Source organism: Syngnathoides biaculeatus, chromosome 16, assembly GCF_019802595.1.
Source record: "Syngnathoides biaculeatus isolate LvHL_M chromosome 16, ASM1980259v1, whole genome shotgun sequence".
NCBI classification, from domain to species: Eukaryota; Metazoa; Chordata; class Actinopteri; order Syngnathiformes; family Syngnathidae; genus Syngnathoides; species Syngnathoides biaculeatus.
In genome coordinates, this window is record NC_084655.1 from 21,469,815 (window position 1) to 21,492,007 (window position 22,193).

At 45.0% G+C, this 22,193-nt stretch overlaps 1 protein-coding gene across 7 annotated transcripts in view; it reads left to right on the plus strand.

The window, feature by feature from the left end:
• adgrl1a (adhesion G protein-coupled receptor L1a) overlaps positions 1–22,193 on the plus strand; it is a 266,475-nt gene that overhangs the window by 86,235 nt on the left and 158,047 nt on the right. For 5 of the 7 annotated variants that reach the window (XM_061847086.1, XM_061847084.1, XM_061847083.1 and 2 more), the window contains one exon: positions 16,846–16,999. The exons of the other annotated variants lie outside the window; for them this stretch is intronic. The gene's annotated coding sequence lies outside the window, so the exon portion shown is untranslated. The remainder of the gene's footprint in view (positions 1–16,845; positions 17,000–22,193) is intronic. 7 annotated transcript variants of the gene reach the window in all.

Here is a 22,193-nt window from a genome sequence, read left to right on the forward strand (position 1 = left end):
GATTGAGTAGACAGGCACTCCAGAGACTCAAGTAGGCCATTAAATAGTCAATTGTACGTCATATGACCCTTTTATAGGTATGACTTTACGCTCGTGGATTTAAGCAAAAAACAGCCCGGGACAAATCTTGGGGCGCCGGCTTTAATCAGCAAAAGTAAGAGTGCAAGTATCGTTTTATTTTGATGGTGCAAAGTGAATCAAGTTCACGGTCTAACTGATTAGTCTGTAATGACTTTCAACATGTCATTTGCAACGCGGCAAACACGCCTCTTAGCACTTAGCTCGGCTCACAATTGTGCCAGTGAAAATCACAACCAGAGTGTTTCTCTTCTATCTGGTAATTAGTTCTCCCTCGGTCCCAGCGCAGCTATTTGATGTTATTTGGAGACGGAGCGCCATCATTCCGCCGCTCCTAAATTAAACCGTAATTGTTCCGCAGTTTCAATGAACCGCAGCGTGTGCGCTGGCTGACAACAAACATCTGAGCCGGGCGCCCAAGCTAACGCCGGACCACACTGTTTCACACGTCTTGTGGGGATCTTGTGGGTTTTTTGTTTTTTTTTTTTGGATACAAGAGAGTAGTGATGCCCTGTAATTAAAAAAATATATATATTCATGTGGCACATAGCCATTGAAGAGTTTTGCAAGATTATTAAGTATTTTCCTTCCCTGGTAACTTAAGTTCTCGAGTATAATGCGTACTGAAGTATAATCTGCTTCTACCAATGTACAATGCGCACCACCAATTTGCTGCTCCCCAAATGCAAAAAAATATTGGGAATTATTGGTATTTATGTTATGTTAGATTTGTACTTGTGGTGTTTTTCAAAAACTGTCTGCGCAACAATCATTCATAATAATCATTGTGCATGGCCTGATGTTGTGGTAATAAAATCTCGGGACGTAAGCTCCACGGGGAGGTCATAGAGCTCAAGTTGGGGGCGCACAATACCGTAATAAATAATGTGTAACATAAGACATCAAATATCATATCGAAATGTATATGTATACTTTTTCTAACCACTCTATGTACCTGTACACGACTATACAATGTGATTGTATTTTCTTATTTTTCGTCCATACCTAAATATAATACGCTCCATTAACTTTTTGAAAAGATTTTTGGAAAAATTTGCACATTTTCGAGTGACTAGTATATGCTGATTTCATAAATGCACTTGAGACTGGGAAGAGTGGATTCATATTTTTTTTATTCCCCCAAATGACTTCCCCTATTTTCATATGTTTAACAATTGGAATAAAAGTTTGTTGTAAAGATTTCATCATCAAAAATCCTTTGCGCCAGTATGACAAACATAGCCAAAAGCGACTGAAACGGACAATTATGACGGGGAAAAAAAGTTGAGGTACCCTCCCGTATTACGTTGAAAGAGGAGTTCAGAACATGCAGCAATTCAGATTCTCACATCCCGTTAAGAATAATCTTCAAAACATACCTAATACATTGATTCCTTGCGAGACAGCTGTCTAAGCCTGCTATTCTTGCTGAGATATTCCAGTCATGTTCAAATAATCACGTGATAAAACGGCGACTGTAAATAAATGTCAGCGTGCCAAAGGTCAAAACAGTAATTCCTCGATTATTAGCGCCGCGCGAGGGCCATCATACTTGATTACACGCTAAATATTTGACTTCTCTGTGGCTGTTGTTCAGCTCGTCGTTCCACGAGAATATGGAAACAGAAGGGAATCCGCTGAAGAAATAAAGAATTATAGGGAGCGTTTATTGCCGTGGTGAAAAAATAAATGATCCTGGGACAAAAAAAAACGACTGATAAATGACCTCCCACGCATTGATTGCTTCACGCGTAGAATAATAACAAGCAGCGGCAAGCGCTGATGTGTTGATATTTGCTGTGCGAAGGCTTTTTTTCCCCTCTTCTTTCATTTCATTTCCTATTTTTCCCGAGGTTTAGTTTTAATGGCGGCGCAAATCAGGGCGAGAAACACAACACGCTCTCCTCTCCGACCATAAATTAGATTTGCACCTGCGGCTAACTTTCACTTTGCCGCTCGGTCACGTTATCTCGCTTCTTATATGTTTTCTCATATTCACAAGTCCGAGACGAACTTCCCCGGGATCCCCTGCCGACCCCTCCCGGTTCCCCCCGCACCCCCCGCGCATTGGCAACTCTCATCCTCCTGGTCAGCGAAAGCGGTCCCAGCTGCAGTTAAAAGCGCGGCGCTCCCGATGTAGACACGTCGGCCGTTCTCCGCCTCCCTCCGAGGGGCACGCCGGGCCGGCCCGACCTGGCCGGAGTAATATCCGGAGTGCAGGCGGGACCTCGTAAAGCCGGCCGAGTGCGGAGTGATGATGACTGCACGGATTGAACAATGAAAGTTGTGGTTGGGGTTGGTGGGGGGCGGGGGGGGGGGGTGTACTCGGGGTGCTCGCACTTTAATTGGTAAATTAGCGAAGCCTATTTCCCGGCTTTGGGGGACACCCACAGCTCATTATAGACTCATATTCTGGGCAGGGAAGGAGAAAAATGCAGGAAATTATGCAATTGCTCAGGTGAGAATGGCAATTAAGCGAGTGCTTAAGAAGAGCAGGAAATGATGCCTCATATAAGCGTAATTTACTATTGTCTCTTGTGTCTGGCTTTAAATCACTGCTGGTCCACTGCACTTTTTTTTTTTTTTTAGGGTGGGGGGGGCGGATGTTGGTGCAGGGAGACGACAATTAATGTTGTTTACTCACTGGGTCCAGCTTTATATATATATATTTTTATACTCCCATGTTTCACTTCATTAATCACACGTACCCAACCTAATGAGGACATACGCTCTATTACCAATGGTTTCCTTACATAGTTAATGATAATATTTTGTATTGATAGTTATTTAGGAACATGTGGTTGTATTTTGGGCGCACGGTGGATCAGCTGGTAAAAGCGTTGGCCTCACAGTTCTGAGGACCCGGGTTCAATCCCGGCCCTGCCTGTGTGGAGCTTGCATGTTCCCTGTCTATGTGGGTTTTCTCCGGGTACTTTGGTTTCCTCCCACATCCCAAAAATATGCAACATTAATTGGACACTCTAAATTGGCACAAGGTGTGATTGCAAGTGCAGCTGTTTGTCTCAATATGCCCTACGAATGGCTGACAACCGGTTCAGCGTGTGCCCCGCCTCCTGCCCCCTTGACAGCTGGGATAGGCTCCGTCACTCCCCGCGACCCTCATGAGGATAAGCGGCAAAGAAAATGGATGGATGGTTGTATTTTTGTAGTGTTGTACATCCAAAATGTATCATACTTAGGGGATGCAGTACAATATTTCCACTCCATCAATGTCGATAAATCAGGTGACTACCCGATGATGATGATGTGTGTACAGTCAAAAAGTCCCTGAAATCAAGCTACGATTGCATCCAACTCCCTCCAACCATGAACATGATAAAGCGTTTGAGAAAATGGATGGACAGGAATATGGTTTCAGAATGTGTTACAGGTGTTTGATATCAGCCGTAGCACTTCGTTTCGAATGGAAATATACATTTTCAGTCACTGTGATTTGACAGGCGCGTGTGCGCCAGCCCGCCAACGCACTCGCAAATCTGCACAGTAGAGCATGAAAAATCATGCGCGTAAAATTGGTTACGAGTAGAAATACATAGATATTGAAAGACGTCGCTCATTTTGTGTACTCTTGACCAACGCAATTGTGCACTTGTCCCGCAGTCTCAGCGCACTTGAAAACCGATCCAGCGCAGTGAACCACAGCCTGACGTCCTTTTTTTCTGTTTTTAGCACGGAAGCACGAGCTGCTGCTACTTCCTAGTTTACCTGACACCGCCCCCCTGCGCTCTTAAAGGGGTACACTCATAATTACAAACAGAACACACACCCGCAACTTTATATCTGGCGGGGATGACTGACCACACCCGTACATTTTTCAAATGTGAGTGACTGCATTTTGATTGAGCAGATTGTAATCACCCCCCCCCCCCCCACCACCACCACCCCCAACCCCACAAATGCAAAGCACTAGATCCAGGCCAGTTAGCTTCATGTTTGATTAAACGGCAAATATTTGGAGTGGCTCGACGGACGAGAAGGCCGCCTCTCCGCTTTCTCCGCTGCGAGCGGCGGCCAAGTCCGTTCTTCTTTTATTATTGATTGACCGGCCGTCGACCGCACAAATTACATTGCAAATTTGGTTTGAGAAGATTTTCACCCGCTCATTCATGAGATATGGGAGCTGGAAAATTCCCAAATATACACGAGCACTGCGAGGCTCCAATCGGCGGGATCAATAGAACCAAAACAACGTTGTTGCGCTAATGTACCCCACTAATTGCTGTAATAGCGAGTTGCGCTCTTCACCTTTACTTGCAGCTTGGCACAAGGACGCCACTGATCCTTCTAAGCCTTCATACCCCCAGATCGACACCCCCACCGTTCATGCCCGTCCTCATCTCCGCTCCGCTGCCAATTTACCAACAGTAAAACTAATATTGTCTTTAATCAGATGCAATTAGCCCTGCAAGTTAAGATCGCCTTCCAATTACAACTCATTAAGACCGTAATGCCGTTATGAGAGTCGTGGGCACCCACGGCTTAGGTAGCCCCCCCACCAACAGTAGCCCGAGTAGCTCAGTTTTGCCTCCCCGCCCCTCCCCGAAGGATAAAATATTCTGACATATTCTGTTTTGATCAGCATCAATCACTGGCTACAAAAATTTGAGCGGCACCATCTGATTTTTTTTTTTTTTTTTTTTTTTTTTGTTCACGCTGGAACAAAGACCCGTTTATTGTACAGTAATTGCAGTTCTTGGAGAACAGATATGTGGTCCTCCCCTCATTTGTCCCTTCTTTCACTCGCTTGAAGGAGGACTATATGCATTGATCTAATCAGCCTGTGTGGAGCTTCAAATGGTGTCTTTCGATGCTGCATAAGTGGGTCCCAGTGAAGAGCTCTCTGATTGGCATCAAGGACAATTGCTCGAAAATTGCTACGTGTGGAGCGCTGATGGGGGGGCAAGATCGACAACATTTGCAACATTCTCTAACCTGTGACCCAACCTTGCTCGGTTACCATTCGCACAATCAATAAGGCCCTCGCACTCACGGAACAATATCACAAATTTTGAAAAAGTAAACAGACCTTGGCTGTTTTGTGTTAGAGTTCATTCTTCTTCTTCTTTTCCTTTCGGCTTGCCCCGTTCGGGCTCGACAGTTGTGTAGGTCGTACAAGTTATGTAGTTACTCACGTTCGATGTTTCTTCAACGGCAACGGTTGGATCACCAACGCGTCTCGCTGTTAGCCAGCTAAGCTAAGCTAAGGTAGGCTGGGCCGAGAAGCAAGTTTAAGTTGACGTTTCCACTTGCCCAACTTCCTTGAAGTACTCACGATCCTCGTTATATCCGATACGTATTTTTTGCAGGTCGTGTAGGTACTAGCGTTTGATGTTTTCCTCCTCAGCAAATATTTGATCACAGACGCGTCTTGTTGTTAGTGAGCTGGGCTAGGCTAAGCTAGGTCGGTTGAAAGATACGGCTCCAATTTGGGTACTAAGATTAGACAGATGATGATTTTAGTCCGCTGAAATCGTCACCTGGGGCGTCCCATGTCGGGTCTTCACAACATTTGGTCCAAATTCAGAAAAGAATGACCCCAGGTTCCCAGGCCTTTAAAGTCCAATTCTGTATTACTCTTTATGACACGGAACAAGACCCACCTGGTAGTTTGAAGTTAGCTTGAAGATTTTTTTTTCTCACTTGTTTGATAACTTTGGGCCCATGTGATGGATTTTATTATCTTACCTCACGTAGCCTGGCTCTCCTGTATTAAATATAATTTCAATTATCATTAGTCCAAGAGCATAATTGCCTATCAAACTACTCTCAGATGGTTGAAAGTATTTTTTTTTCTTTGGATGTTTACATTGTTGGTCATCTACTCTAGGTCCGAATAATCCACAAAGGTTAAATCAAGGTTACTGGACTCTTGTTTATTGATTTGTTGTTTTCTAAATATGTTTGAAAATATGTTGGGCAATTATGCTATTAGACTAATGATATAGGTTATAGGTTATATGACATTGAAACGCACGCTGGTAGTTTGAAAATGCGTCGGCAAAGTTGGTGAAGGTTCCAATAATTTGTATTAACGTCATTATACTGCGCCCAAATTAGGCTGGTGTTAGATTTATTATTTTATCATGCGTTTGTTCCTATCATCCTTGCCCGAATCATTCTCTTTGCGAGCGGCCTTGTGACCCGGAGTGTGACCCGGCGACATCTGCAGGGGTGACGAACCCCCTTGCTGACTTCAAAGCAGATACACTTAAACACCATAAACATGCCGTAAATCAGAAACCTTCTGATCTCTATCAGGTTCGTCAGGACAATGCTGCGGCTTTGAAGAAATCTTTACGTTAGTATTCGTCTTTGTATTAGTATTGCCATCTGTTCCTCCATTTGTTTTGTAATCTTGTCACCTTTTGTCTCGAGAAACTAATAAAGAGGGGTACCCCTGTCAGGCTGACTCAGAACGGGTGTTGGAGTTGCAGCTGGTCAGATAAACCCGTTTCTCCCCGTACGGGCCAAATTGAAGACCTCTTCTGTCCCTTCATTTGCATATTTAGTCTAAAGATGACAGCTGGATATCATTTAAAACGTACAGTATAGTTCTTACTTCCGGTGTCATGGGACAATACTCCCTCACAGACAATTTGAAGGTGGGTTGATAAGTGAGAGTTGTCACACACGCTGGTTTTGATTTGATCTTTGACCCCCAGCTACCTTGAACAGTTGCCTTACGTTGCATTGAAAATCAATAGCATTCTTCCTTGAAAACCGGGTAAACTACCTGGAAGTGTGAGGCGAAACTCGAGAGTTAAGGAAAACTCCAGTCTATGGACCATGCGCAAAAGGGCTAAGATACACAAGCAATTAAATATGAAAGGAATAATGTTGTGTTTGGTGAGTGCAAGGAAGAATAAGCAATGAACTATGTTTTAACAAGGCTCATTGGTTCTGCAAGTCTCTCTATTAGACTCCAGAGCAGTACATCATTGATTCCTCCTGCTGCTGCTGTGAAGTCCCCCCCCCCCCCCCCCCCTTAAAACCTGGAGTGAGACCTTGAAGTAAATGTGCTAAAGACGCACAGACATGGCACCCCTGATGGATTGAAGCGCTCCCTTTGAAAGCTCTTACCGTTTTCTCCAGGCGGATAAGGAAAATCTTTGAGTGTAGAATGTTAGAAATCTGCAAAACATAAAGTCGAGCCTTGCATGGTGTCATAAGGCCCCGTGGAGCCAAACGGACATTTATGAGGACAAGTCGCGAGTCGGCAAGTGATTGTGTGACACCAGTCAGCGGTAATTGCCATTTGGGGGTTTGGTTTTTTTTTTTTTTTCTTTCCTCCTCTAATTAGCCTTTGCTGTCAATCAACAAGTGATTTCGGCTCACAATTGAACCAAAGGGATGACGGCAGAAGCGGCGATGGCGGGATAATTGAAAATAATTGAGCAAATTAAGGCATCTGAGAAGTCTGCTCCACGGGCGTCGGCGGGGGCGGAATACGAGCGCGCCGGGCGAGGACGGAGGCGAACTCAGCCGCCGCTTAACGGCGGTAAACACAACACTCTGCTAGCGTTCTGCCCGTGCCCTCCGGGATGAACGCGCTTATCTGTATAATCAGCCCGCAGTCGACTCGGTGTCACATGAGGCGAACGCGCCTTTTGATCCAGGCGTCAGCGAGCAGTCACGGGCGCCTGCGGGGGGCGCATCCGGACCCCGCGAGTGCGGCCGACGCGCACCTGCGCGCCACTCGCTGCATATGATTACGTGCGTGTGTGGATTCATTGCGTGTGATGAGAATGAGGAGGAGCACTGCGCCATTGCTTAAAGGGGACATATTATGGAAAATTGGCTTTTCAATGCCTTGCATACAAATCTCTGGAGTGCCTGCCCGCGAGTCTGAAATTACACAGCCAGATAAATATTTTGTTAGCTGCCTATTTGCGAAAATTTGTCTGAGAATGAGCCCCTCAGAATTTTGCTGGAAATAGCGATGCCCCAACAGCTAGGCTGGTTATCAATCCGCCATTTCCAATTGATGGTTGGTGTTGAATATCATGTCAAAGCTAAGCAAAGGGATGTTTTTAGCATAGGTTAGCGTTACCTTTCTGATAAGCGACATGCTCGCACAAAATTGTCGACGTGGGGGCGGTCAGGTTGGTAACGAAAGCTATACTCAGCATTACTCCACAGTAGACATTTTTTAATGGCCCATTGAAGCCAAGTGTGAACTTTTTGGACATAATTCCATAATGTACATTTGGCGCAAACACTCATCGTCAAGAGAACGATGAAGCTACCGTGAAACATGGATGTGGCAGCCTCACGGTCTGGGAGTGTTAGCGCAAACCCCTTCTGCTAGAAAGAAAGACATATACCAGGAAAAGCCTACTAGAACAAAAAAAAAATTATTTGGGGTTAATCAGGGGCACTTTAAAACGTGACAGGTGTGTGCTTGACTACATTTAACGTGAGTTTGAATGTGACTGGTTTATTGTGAACACTTACAAGAAGTCCACATACAAAAAAAAAAATCTCCAAATTTGCTGTTACAGTGTAATAAAGTATGAAATCCCCAATACAATGAAGAGTATATAAAGTAATAATGATAGCTTAATTCAATTATGTGCATGATGTACAATAATATCCACGTTGGCGGGCGGGGCATGCTGGAGGCGGGATCAGCGGGGGGGCTGTTAGTTCTTCCACTTTGCCCCGGGTGCTGGCAAGCCACACCACGGCCCTGCCTCCTCGCATTTGCGCTCGGCAGAGGTAATTAGACAACGTCCATATGTGCAATAGTTTTAATGACTCGTATAAATGTAATGTGTAAACGCACGCTTCTTGAGGCGCTAACTTTATTGGGGCCTTCTGGCGCATGTGCGTGTGTATGCGTGCGCGCCTCCATAACTAAATCAACGTAATCCGACTAAATGTTCACCCGCCGGTGGCTTCGTGGATCTGATAGCGTCGCGGTCCCGACAAGCTATCTGTCGGGACTCCTTAAAGACGACTTTGTTTTTCGTCGCGTCTCGCTCTTCTTCCTCATAATCGTGGCGGAGAGCTGCCGCCTACCTTCGCACGTGGCTCCGTGATCGATGGGGAGTGAAAGAAATAAAGTTTGCGTCTCGCTTTCCAGTTTGCATTTTCCATACGCCGCCAGTGGCACCAGTGAGAGCGGATAATTGGCTCGAGAGCGGTGGTGGAGAGAAAAAACCGTGAAAGGGATGCAGAGAAAGCCAACAGAAGAAACCAAAAATGGAAGCTGCAAGCAACGAGCAAGTGGTCCTCACTCCTCCCTTTTTTCTCTTGGCGAAACCTCGAAATGATCAGACTTGGACTACGCACTCAGCCGAATTTAGAGGCCGTGGGCGGAAAAGCTTCACAATTTAATGTCGTGCATCGATCTTCTATTGCTTTTTCTGATTTGGGCAAATTATCTAGTCGGAGTTCGTCCAAAATGGCCGCTTCACACTAAAATTTCCGTCTTACTGTTCATTTTCTTGAGGGGGTCTCTCAGACATTTTCATGGTTGGTGAAACTGGTGTCAAGAGCTACTTCCTGATCATGGTCATGGTCAGGGTCATGTCTGGGTGGACACATAGAATACATAAATTTTTACTGTGATACACACGGTCATCGCAAATTTCCCCACTAGCGCTAAAAATAAAATCAAAATGGCGAACTTTCTGTTGAATTTCAGGAAAAGGTCATTGAGGGTTTTTTTTTTGCATCCTGCCATGGTAGACATTTCCACCAAATTTCACGTTGATCGGTGAATCTTGGCTTCAGCATGGTGGATGACTGGTTAGAACGTCTGCCTCACAGTTGTGGGGATTGGGGTTCAGTACTTCTGTAACCCTGGCGGGGCGACGCAGCTGAAAAAATGGATGGATGGATGATGGATGGACGATGAAACGTGGAAACTTTGGACAGGGGTGGGTACTAAGTGAAAAATCGCTATCGTATGCGCTCCTTGAAATGTCCACCCGAATTTGCATTGATCTGTGAAACTGGTTTTGTGTGCATTTCTGTGGAGGGTAGTTCAATTTTGAGGATGTGTCCTTGAGACATTTTTTTTTTGTCCGTGTAAGGGTAGATTTGTCCACCAAATTTGCCGTCAAATGGTGAAACTGGAGACTGGACAGGTAATTTTTGTCAAAGCGCTGCAAAGCTGCCATTTAACTTTCTTGGTGGTGGTGGTGGTGGGGGGGGACTGATTCCAACTAAAACATCGGCCTTCATCTTCAGTGTTTTTTTTTTTTTTTTTTCTTTTAGCACCCCTAAATTATACACATTTTCACCAGGATACATGCCGCCTGGCAAGTTTTCAGGTATTCCGAGGCCTTCATAAAGAGATTAATTATTCTGTCACAAGAATAATAACAAACAGCAATTCCAAGAGTGCCTTTACACTGTTTAGTGCTCATGGCCGAAAGCCATTACAGGATTTTTTTTTAACGCCCCCCACCCCCCCCCTCACCCCACCCCCTTCACTTGTCATTTTTTCACACTGCTCTTAAGCACTTGTGCAGCTGAAAAGATTTACCTTGTCCTCCTCTCCTCTCCTCTCTTACGCCTGCAGAGTCACGCTGCATCCCCCTCCCGGAGCCTCACTCCCACCCTTTCCCATTCATTGTATATCCACCCCCCCCCAACTCCTTTTTTCTCCCTCCACCACTCTGACTGCGTCACCCACAGCATGGCGTTAATACACCAATTAGTACTAAGAGCAGATAATGGACTATGTTGGACTGCAGAAGGGGGAAAGAGAGACACGGAGAACCGGGGGGAGCGAAAATGAGGCCGATGGCTCGCTGATGCAGTCGGCGGTGGAGGTGTCTTTATCGGGCGCGTTGTGTGAAAACGTTGTGGGCAAAGAGCACGTTGGAAAGAAGCGCTCCAGTGGTCACCGGGTTGCCATATAAAAACCGAGGTGTTACACCGACGCTTTGCTGGCTCCCGTTGCTGAAATCTATTTGGCTTTGTTGGACTCTTAAACTCCTTTTTCAGTGGCTTCCTTCCCATTTTACTCCTGGAAGTACCATCCAGGTTGTTCTTTTTTTCTTCTCCTTTTCTTCCCATTTCTCATATCTACGCCTACAGGCCTCCTTCGACGCCGTATATAAAGGCCGCGCATGAAAGCCCTGAAAAGAACTTCCTCCGGGGATGCTGAGTGTGCAGTAAAGTGTTTTCATGTTTCTCCAACGGCCAACACAAATAGGATATTGATCCTTTTATTATGAAAATATGTCTTTGGTTATGCTTTTAGAAAACATCAGCATGCAGGACACAATGCGGGTATTAGTATAGGCAGGGCTCCACAATGCATATTGTCGTAGAGTGGACCGCGTATGCTTGAATTAATATAGCGTTGCCTTGACTTTTGAGCGTAGGCCCATTTTTCCAATAAGTGCTATCATTTCCACATGACTGACAGTGTCTTCTTGAAAATTGTTGTTTATGGTAATCAGTATGAGAAGTTTTAACGCAAAACACTCACTGTAGAGATGATATTGACTTCGGGAGGCAACCTTCACCACAGCTGCCCCCGACGCTGTCCAACTGTCTTGTGGCAACTTGTCGAGACTTTCAAGTTCTTGGGAATTATCGTCTCAATGGACCTGAGGTGGGAGACGAACATCAACTCCATCCTCAAAAAAGCCCGGCAAAGGATGTAGTTCTTCTGAGGAAGCACGATCTCTCACGCGAGCTGCTGAGTCAGTTCTACACAGCTGTCGTCTAATCAGTACTGTGTACTTCCATCACGGTCTGGTTTGGGGGCCGCCACAAAAAAGAACAAACTCCACCTCCAACGAACAATCAAAACAGCTGAACGGATTATCGGCACCACTCTACCCACTATTGAGGACTTACACGCAACGTGAACTAGGTCAGGATTATTTCGGATCCTTCACATCCCGGCCACCAACTCTTCCAGCTCCTTCTGCCAGGAAAGCGCTACAGATCAACGAAAGTCAAAACTAGCAGGCATTCGAACAGTTTTTTCTCTCTGGCAATCAAGTCATTCCATTCTTAGGCAGCAAATTTACAATTTACAATTTTCTGCCTTGTGCCATTGTGGGTACGCTCACATTCTGCTGGTCCAATCAATAACAGTATTAGTAATTTATTTTATAGACTATCGCGCGATTAACCTGTTCCCTTTGCACAACTGTCATTGCGCTGGTCTATTACGGGAACCGCGAACAGGTAAAGGGACTTTACAAGTTTTACACAATGTGGGACGTTGACACAATTATCTCGTACCTGTTCGAAACGAAGAAGATTTTACATCTTGCACGACTATTATAAGGAATAGTACCTATAAATAGAAATGTCTCCTGTTCTTTGTTCTGCATGTTGTACCAGGGCAGCACCGTCTGCCGGAGGAAAAATTCCTTGGGTGTTTTTTTTACACACTTTGCCAAATGAGCTGAAAAGCTGATTCTGATTCTAAAAAAAAAAAAAAAAAAGCGCGATGCCTCTGTCGTTTTACGCTACTGAGATAAGTTTCCATTCACGGCTAAACGAGAAAGCTATTTATCGGTGAAAATAGAAGCTATTTGCAAATAGTCTGGCGTTGTGTAAACGGCGTCGCTGCAGAAACGCAAACCCTGACGAGGAGAAATTGGCGTTAATCAAACATGAAGAACTAAAACGTGGCAGCTGTAGCTCACCTTATTTTACTTTAAAAGAAAAACACGCGTGATGCGCCGTTAAAGAAGATGGAAGACGAGCGAACGAGAATAATTAGTTTTAACAAAGACGCAGCGCGAGATTGCACGATAAAACCTCAACAATGAAAAACAACGGCGACTTTCTTATCTTTGGATTTTCTTTCATTTTGCCTCTGCCGCTTGTGTATTTTTTTTTTTTTTTTAAATCAACTGACATCTGCACAAAAGCAGCAAAACTTATTATGATGTGACAATTGAAGGCCGTTCCGAATGATTCTGGCGAGCGTCTGTCAATGCCAAACCTCGTTTATACGAGAAATACCGAAATATAATATCCTCTGCGATATTAATATTGGTGATTCGCCGTAATAGTTCTGTTTCTGAGCATACTGTAGATGACAGTCGGAGCGGTCTGGACGGCTAGATGATGATATTTGAAGCCGCTGACCTTTGCTTTGGAAAAGGTTTTGTTGGCTAGTTTAAAAATGTCAACAATCAATTTATTTTGGGATCGATCCAAGATGTCTGCCCCTGTGAAGTTGGGCTCCTTTGTCCCGCTCGCTTGTGTTTTCTTACTTTGCGCTAGTACACAAGGTCCTGTTTGGATGAGAAATCGTACTGGCATCGTGCTACCCGCTCGGGGTTAAAAGTTCACTGTTGTAAAGTAAGATGGTCCCTCCCCCCTGGCAGCCATTTTTCCATCGTTGTTTTTTTCTCATTAAAAAAAAATAAACATTTATGGCTTGAATAGCTTTCAGTAAGGAGGTGAAACTTTCTCGGTTTTGATGTTTATAAGCTCGCCGCGACTTGTCGTTGTGACTTCCCCTCCGCCGACGTCCGTCACTTAGAGCTGTTCGAATACAAACATCTTTAGCGCCGACATGTTGTACACGATAGCGTATAGATTTGCTGTCAGCAACGCGGACGCGACGCGGTCCGGCTTTTGGCTCCGGCGCCACAGAATACGCGCACGCGTGACATGTGGCGAGGATGCCAATTGTGCGCCGGCTGGAACAACCGTGTTCAAATTGTTGTCGTCACTCTTGTTGTTGCTAAGAGACCGGAGGGTGTGATGTACAACCTGCTGTGGGTAGATACCGTGAATCTGTTCGTGTTTTGCCTGGGGGGCACCAGTCCGCAGGGGTTACCCTGGAGTCTCTTCTGAAACTTGCGTTTGCCGCAGAGTACGTTCCGCACGTTGTTTATTGGTGCAATGAGTCAGGCGACCTGTGAAGGTCAATTAAAAGGATTCGAGAGCAGAAGGTAGACGGACTCAAGACGGATGAAGCCCGAGTCCGTCACTCTGGCCTGCTCGGTCACGGCCGTAATAGAAACAAAAAGCCCACGCGATGCTTCTGTTCGTTGAATCCACTTGGCGGCATAACCCAATCTGTGTTTTGAGACCAAATACCGCCGTTTATCCTAACGCACAAAACCCCGTCGGCAAGGTTGTTGTAGCGTCCAGCGGCGAGCGGTGGGGAAAGGCGTTTAATTCGGTCCTTCGCCGTCGTCCCCGCTGTGTATAAGTGTAGTGGCAGTTGTAATGTACGACCCCGCCGTAAAGTGCTGAGTAAGAGACCGCATGCAGCTGCTCTGCATGCACGCTAACACACGCCAGGAGCCTCCGAGTGAGCTTTGCTACGCGTCACCCGCTGACTCACAAGCACACCCATTCACCCCCCCCCCATGCCACCCACTTTTTTTTTTTTTTTGCAAGTGTACCAGAATAGCAGAGTTGAAGGGCTAGCACTGTTGTTTTGTTTTGTTCTACTCACATGCAGACATGCCGTGCCAAGGTATCTTATTTTGGTACTTGCTCCATAGCATCTGCTACAGGTTTGTACGGAATAGTATAGTCAACCTTCCAGGTGTCAAAAAAATGATGGACTATCGGTCAATGGAACTGAAACAATATATATATATATTTTTGGTTGTATTTGGTTTTGTGGGATTAATCGAGCAAAACTTGTAGCTGAAGAGGATAAATCGAGTGGATGTCATAGATAATAGTAAAGAGGAGATCACAAGACGGAGTAGACACTTTGGAATAGACACCGCTTTCGTAATGGACCTTTCCGATGGCGATCTTAAGCTCCGCCCCCTTAGGCATGTCCCACACGCTTCGAAAATGGCGATTGAACAGAACGTGTTTGAAGTCGATTCTCTATCGTGTATTCCAGATAATATTGCGGTATGTTTTTTTTTTTTTTTTTGTCAAATGCATCAGACTTGTCCAAGAGAGGTCTCAACTATTTCACGCAAGGATATGTACACGGCATTAAGATTTTGGACAGAGCATGATGCAATGTCAGAGTTACAGCGAAATGTTGGCAAACTTCATATTGAAATCCAACAGGATAAAATAGTGGAATCGTACTCCGCATGTAAAGCAGGGTGAGTACTTTTTACTTGGACAGATCACGAGTAATATCATTGTAGTCTTTAGAAGCGAGTGGGTGTATTCATTTGACTTGGCTCGTAATGGAACCCATGGCTCTGTCTTGAAAGTCTGATGTGATCCAAATAGCCAAATAGACATTTCTCTTGCATGACATGGCGGATTTATGTATCTCTAACTCGACTCCTCGGCATAAAACATGACACACTTCATTCAGCAGGTCAGTGATACACTAACAAAGTGAAAGTTTTTCTCCTGCAATGTATAAAGCACTGATAATAATAAAATAAAACTTAGAGAAGATACTTCTCCCTCACTTACCTTCGAACACACAGCCTTGCGTTTGTTGATATTGTCCACATTTAGTTGTACGTGCGCTCTTCCGCCAGCCTTAATCCATCGTAGACACTTCGTCAACTGTGTTTTAGGCTTTGGAAAATGAATCAATCAAGCAGGATATCTTTCATCACAATTGGATGTTCCCCAAGTTCACCTGAGGACCATTTTCTTCGTCACATGAACTTTTCCAAGCGCACGCTACTGACAACCACCATTGCTCGTGGGACAATACGGCGAGAGGGGCGTGTCAAGCCAGGGGTTAAGACGATGCGGCTATCTGATTGGCTATTAATGTACGAATGATTGACAGGTCGGATGGCAGCGTGAGAGGCCATGTTTGAGAATCACACCTGTGCACGTTAGACAGGGGCGAAATGGGCCAACATTCCGTTGTTGCTAGCAGTTTTAACATGCCAAACTCCCTCTTTCAACGTAAAAGGAATTGGAAATGACCGTTTTTTGGAGGGGATCACAATTTGTGGTGAATTATGCTCTTAAACTATTTAGCTATTTTACATATTGTCGGGTGTGTAAAGTATTCAAAGTTTGTCTTTTTTTAAATCCTGTGTTTTTACTCTCTTTTTTTTTTTTTTTTTTTTTTTTTTGCACTACTGACTTTTTTTGTAACGAATGACGACACAACTACTACTAAGGTAAATACCGGATATGAAATAAAGTGTTGGGGGGCAGAAGTGGCAGGTATAGTTTCCTTATTTGTACATTGGTGGGGGGCGTTTCTAAACTGTAAGAGAGAGAAGGAGGGCGCGCCACTCACTTTCAATGTCAGCTTCTAAACAGTTTTGTTCTTGGAAGTGCATGTGAGCGTGTGACTGCTTTGTGCATGAGAGTGTGTGTGTGTGTGTGTGTGTGTGTGAGCTGTGTGTGGACTGACGAGGGGGGGGCCGCGAGTGTGCAAGTCAGTGCGCATGCGCGAGAGGAGAGTGTTTTTGTGTGTATGTGAGAGAGAGAGCGAGAGAGAGAGAGAGAGAGAGAGAGAGAGAGAGAGAGAGAGAGAGCACAGTGTGTGTGGTTCTTCTTCCTCATCCAATCTCATTTGATGCTGCGAGCGGTCGACGAGACACTCTCTCTGCGGAACAGAGGACGTTTAAAAAAGGGGGGGAAAAAAAGACTTTTTGTTGCGCATGTCATTTTTAGTCCTTTTCAAACCTCGATGATGGTGACCTCGCTGTTTATTTTGACGGCCGCACGGGCGTGTTTGAATGTGTGAGGAGCAACACCTGCCTCCCTATACTCTTTTGACTTTTTCCTCTCTCTCTCTCTCTCTCTTTTATTTGTATTTTTATTTTTATTTTTTGCAATGTAGTTTCGACTTTAAGACAGCGGGCCGCTATCAATTTTTTATTTGCATGCATCCGCACGAAGGTGCCACCCAGAGGAGGAGGGAGAGCGAGAGGAAGGAAGGGAGGAAAGAAGACGCGTGCAAGAAAGTGAGGCGGGACGCCAGAATGAATGAATGAACCGATGAACGAGCCACTCTGAGCTTTTCCCCCAGCAAGAGCACGTTGCAGGAGCAGAGGTAGGAACCGTGTCATCCTCGTGATTTGAATGCTCTATCGCGCGATGTCATGTGCGCCCCTTGCATCGTCTGGGTGTTGTCTGAATGTGCTGTGCAGGTCTTTGGCCTATGCATTATACATGACAGACTCAGTTATGCATCCCTTGCTCTGCACGGGAAGCAAAGCTGGACATCTTTTTTTTTTTTTTTTTTTTTTTGCTTTTTATCAATGCGGCCAAAAAAGGACAAGCGTGCGCAGAATATTTTACACTGGTAGCCCCCACCCGACTCGCCCAAGAAAAGTGTGGGGGGCTGTTTGTGAATTTACAGCACTACGAGCACATAGACTCAAAGTGAACTACTTTCAACATCACGTTCAGAGTACACCATTAATCCTCCACCTTGTCAAATCATGACCTGTCGGGAACTTGCCCTCAGCGAGAGGAGGAGGAGGAGGGATGGAGAGAGCGAGAAAGAGAGAGAGAGAGAGAGAGAGAGAGGGAGGAAGAGGAGGAGGGTCCCAAGAGTCCTTGACAAATGTCCCCGCAGCAAATTGAGTCGTACTTTAATTTCCTTTTCAAATATAACTTTAGAGAAGTAGCGGGAAACAGAACTGAGTATGATGAATGCCTTGCTTGGCTGCAGCATAAACAAGGAAAAAAAAAAAGACTCAACACCCCCCACTCCTCCACCCGCCTCCCCCTCTTCCACTTGTCTTCTTCTTCCTCGCTGTAATTAAACATTTCATCGCGGGGTTCATATGCCGAAGCTATGCTGATCTAATTCCCCTGCATAATAAAACGTAATAAAAAAAACACACACACACAAAAAAAAACGGGCACGGGCAGCCCACACTGTCGTTACAGCGGCAGAAATTAAACCTTTTGTCTCCGCGTTGTTGTTATGATAACATTGAATCGGCGGTAGGTAGAAAAACAAAAGAGGGCAAGAAGGAGCGAGTTATTTCCGGCCGGTAAGCCTTTTGCTCATTTCATCCCGGTGCATTGTGTTTGTCCCGACAATTGGAGGTCCTGAAATTGGCATGTCTGTTCTGACTTGGTTGCTGGTGGTGGTGGTGGTGGGGGTGCTAAATGAAATTCAAATTCTTCAGGTGGTTTAAAAAAAAAAAAAAAAAAAAAACAACAATATTGGAGCTGTCTGATGGCGTTATCTGTCCGTTCAAGAAGCCAGACTCGGAATTGGTTTACTGCCAAACCCGCCCTCCCCGGGAAGACAGAGGGATTTATTCCCACCCACCACCACCACCAACACCTCCCGCCTCTTGTCTGTGCGTCACATCGCTATCGGTAAAAAAAAAAAAAAAAAAATTATTCTCGCCTCTTACTGGCTGAATAATATTCATACATTAGTGTGGCATTATCGGCCGTGGGACTTTTAATAAGTCAGCGGCCGTAATTAGATTTATTGCAATTCACGTCTGAAACGCTCCGTTATAGGTCAGATTGGACGACTTTGTGGCCCGGGGAAGATATTTAGGCTGTATATTTTTTTGCTTATCTGCTAAATTCATTTGCCGGCTGTCCTCTCATGCATGGGTGAACGAGCAGGCGTACAAATGGCAGATGCGTGCACACACACGCACACATGCATATACATTTTTCATTTTTATGCATACATAAATAGGGGGCGAAATGTCCCAAAAGTGAATCTTCTTGTTTCCTTTGCATGCCGCTTCTTTTAATATGCATGCACTCCCTACAGCTCTTTTAACAAGGCTTCCTCGATGAATATGTTAATGGGAAATAATCGGAAAGACAGCCACTAATATGAATTTCAGAAATTGACCTGCGACACAGCATTTCTTCATGTCCTCGGGACAGCTGCGTTGTTATTTCGCCTCCTCCCCACGAATGCAAATTTGAGCAGCGTGAGAATACGGAAACAACAGCAGGTCTTCAAATCCAGGCCGCGACGATATTTTGAAAGAAAATCACCGTTAATTAGAATCTAGGGAACGTTGATGTCTATCTTGAGCAACAACAACAACGCCAAAAAAGCCTTTGGTCGAACTCGCGTTGGCAAGCCCGTCAAGGACGCGTCGGAAAAGGGAGCGTTGTTGGAGTCGCGCTGGCCTTTGGGCTCGCGAAGTAGATGAATTCAAGCTCTAATAATGCAGTGCGCCGGTGCGACCGATTCCGCAAATACGCGATCCATCTGTGCAGCTTTTTCATTCGAAGCGTCTTCAGTTTTTACGGCCGATTGGATCCGCGCAATTCTGCAAAATGTCACCCATCGTAAGTCCTTGTGTACGATCACAAACAATTATTGACTCTTTTCGTACACTACTCCCTAAAAATACTGCATTGTTACTATAAAATCACCCATGCTAGCTCCTTTAAAGCATAGCGTAGCGATCAACTTAAATACCGTAATTTTCATCTTTCTTCCCCTTCTATTTATTTTCTTTCTTCATTTTTTTTTTAAAATCCAATTAGAGCGTCGCTGACCTCCTGTCCTCTTGTCAAGCACATGAAGTTATTTGGTTGATGATCATGTCCGTACTCTGTATCGATTTACTGTAATTCGGAAGATTGTTTGCAATTATAATCCACTCAAAACGAGCCTTTTGCAAGATTGGATTTCTTCATCTTTTTGCTCCCCGGCCAAATATAAACCAAAATAATTGTGACAGAAGCAATCGTCGCGGTGTGCTGGGTTTGACTTTCATGATATTTGTCGCTATTTTTTTTTTTTTTCCCAGAAGAGTTGTTTTAATTGTGAGGAGTGTTTCGGGAGTTCAGCTGCAGCGATTCCTCCCAATTCGACTGCAGGCGTTGGGCGATGGATGCCGTGCTGCTTACTGTACTTGCGTTTTGTATTTCTGTGCAGTTTCTTCTCGATCCTTGACGAACTTGTAGGTAGAATGACTTTGCCATTCCGGCAATTGGTGTTTCTCTTTTTTTTTTTGCGACAGGACAGGAAGGCCATTGCCAGCGTTATGACAGTTTATTGTTTTACCTCGGCGGAAATGGCTGCTTTGTTCTATCAATTATTGCCACCCAAAATAGCCAATTGTGGTTTTATAATCCGTTTTTTTTTTTGTTTTGTTTTTGTGTTTCTGCAGTAAATGGGTGGCATTTTCTGTCGGGTAATGACAATTTTGGGGGCGGGGGGCAGCAGGATGGACTAGTACGTGGGATTGTGTGCTCCATAGTTCGACGGTTCCACGATTTGTCCGTGCTTGTATGTTTTTTTTTTTTCCGAATTCCTCCATTATCCCCAAATCATGTAGGTTGGTTAGCTTCTTTTTGGACTTCATACTGTCCATAGGTGTAATCGGTGTCTTTCAGAATTGTTTTAACTTTATTTGAGCACTTTCTTATTAAAAAGAAGCACTGCTTTGACTCTGTTACATTGACCTAAATTCCGCTAGCTACTTTTTTTTCCTCACTATTATTTCTTCTGTAATCTATTTGTTTTGGTTTGTCAGAGAGAGAGAGAGAGAGAGAGAGAGAGCGAGAGACCGCCACCTCGGGCACTGTCACCGTGACTCTCTTCCTCCAATCACAACCAGTCAGGCAGTCACGTGACCCACAGTCTGTGTGGCCCCCTCCAAAATGTTTAAAGTTACTCATTTATGTGAAGCGGGGAGACACAAAGGCAGTCAGAATAGGCGGAAAACGGCGAGCCTCACATTTAATCTATATTTAGCTGACCAAAAAAAAACACACAATTAGGTCATGTGCTGTCCTTAAAATGTCCACATTCCAGCCTCCAGATGTCAGCCTCCGAACTCCACGTTGAACTTGAGGAAACACGTTGCAGTTTTCTGTTCTTTCTGCCCGTTTCATGAGTGTAAACAATGGAAGTTAATTTAAGGAAAAAAAAAAATTGGGTCTGAATTTGCCTTAATTTATCATTTTTATCATTAAACTAAGTTAGATTGAATTATTGTTTGGATTTGAGTGATCTCACTGAGCAATATCTGAATCTGCACATTCCTGAATTATATTTTTGCCGACATGACGATTGACTTTCAAGATCAGATTTAAAAAAAAAAAAAAAAAAGACGTCCCGTTACTGACCAGTTACTCAGTACTCGAGTAGTTGAACACTTCCTCTTATGCAAGTAATTATCTTCAGTACTTTGAAAACGAGCCACATTCTTTCACGTTATTCAGTTGTTTTACTCGAGTACAAATTTTGGCTACTCCGCTCCATTCAGGTCGAACCCCGCCTCTCCCCAAGTCAACCGGGATTGGCTGCAGCTCCTCCAATGAGGACAAGCGCTTTACAAAGTGGATGGACGGATGATGACAAATGGAACGAGGGGCCAAAAATACAAAAAAAAGCTTGTAGAGATGGACGGTTCCGGTGCCATGCGACCGTGCGGGGGTGGGGTGGGGTGGGGTTACAAGCCGGGAGTTAAAGGCTCAAGGTTTGGGTTCCGAGGGAGGCTTTTTCCTGGAACCCGTTCCACGCGTTAATTCAATTCCATGGCCGCCGGCGTTCCGCGTGCGTCGGCGCCGGCGTGGCGAAAATGAGCGGCAGCGGCGGCGGCGGCGATGAGAGCGCAAACACACACACAGACACAAAGGATCGATGGGGACTGTTTTTCATAAATTGAGTGGGTGTTAAATTAGCTGGACGGGGGCCGCGGAGCATCGCTTGGGATCGAGTGACTGCTGTATTTGGGTGGTGTCTATTGACTGCGACAGGGACTGAAAAGACCCAGACCCTGATGCTCAATCAATGGGTACAATCAAGCCCTGCTGCCATTTGTGTTTGGAGTTCTCTCAGAGTGGAAGGCGGCGCAATTTTCACCAGCAAATACTTGTAATATTACTGTAATCTTGTAATGGCCACCTCTGATTGCCTCTTTGTCACCTGCCTGATTTTCACTATTCATCCCGGAAAAGCAAGTCCAAATAGCAGTATTCCGTTCGCTGTGTTTGCTAGTAGCGCCGCTCCTTTAATGGGTTTTAAAGGCACTGTACAAATACGGTATGATTTAGATGCCTCTTGAGGAAAAGCCACCGCCACCCTCCCACCCCCGATCAATATAACCTTGCCCTACTGGTTGTTTGGCATTTAGTGAAGTCGGTCATGGCTGCTACTGCCAAAGCTTTAGAAGGGCAACGGCGCTCTTAAAGCTGCAGGATCGATTGCGTTGCTGTTGCGCTAGTAGCCAACAATATTGAATATTGCGGCCCGGGAAGCCGACACCAAAAAGACCAACGTTATTTGTATTCTT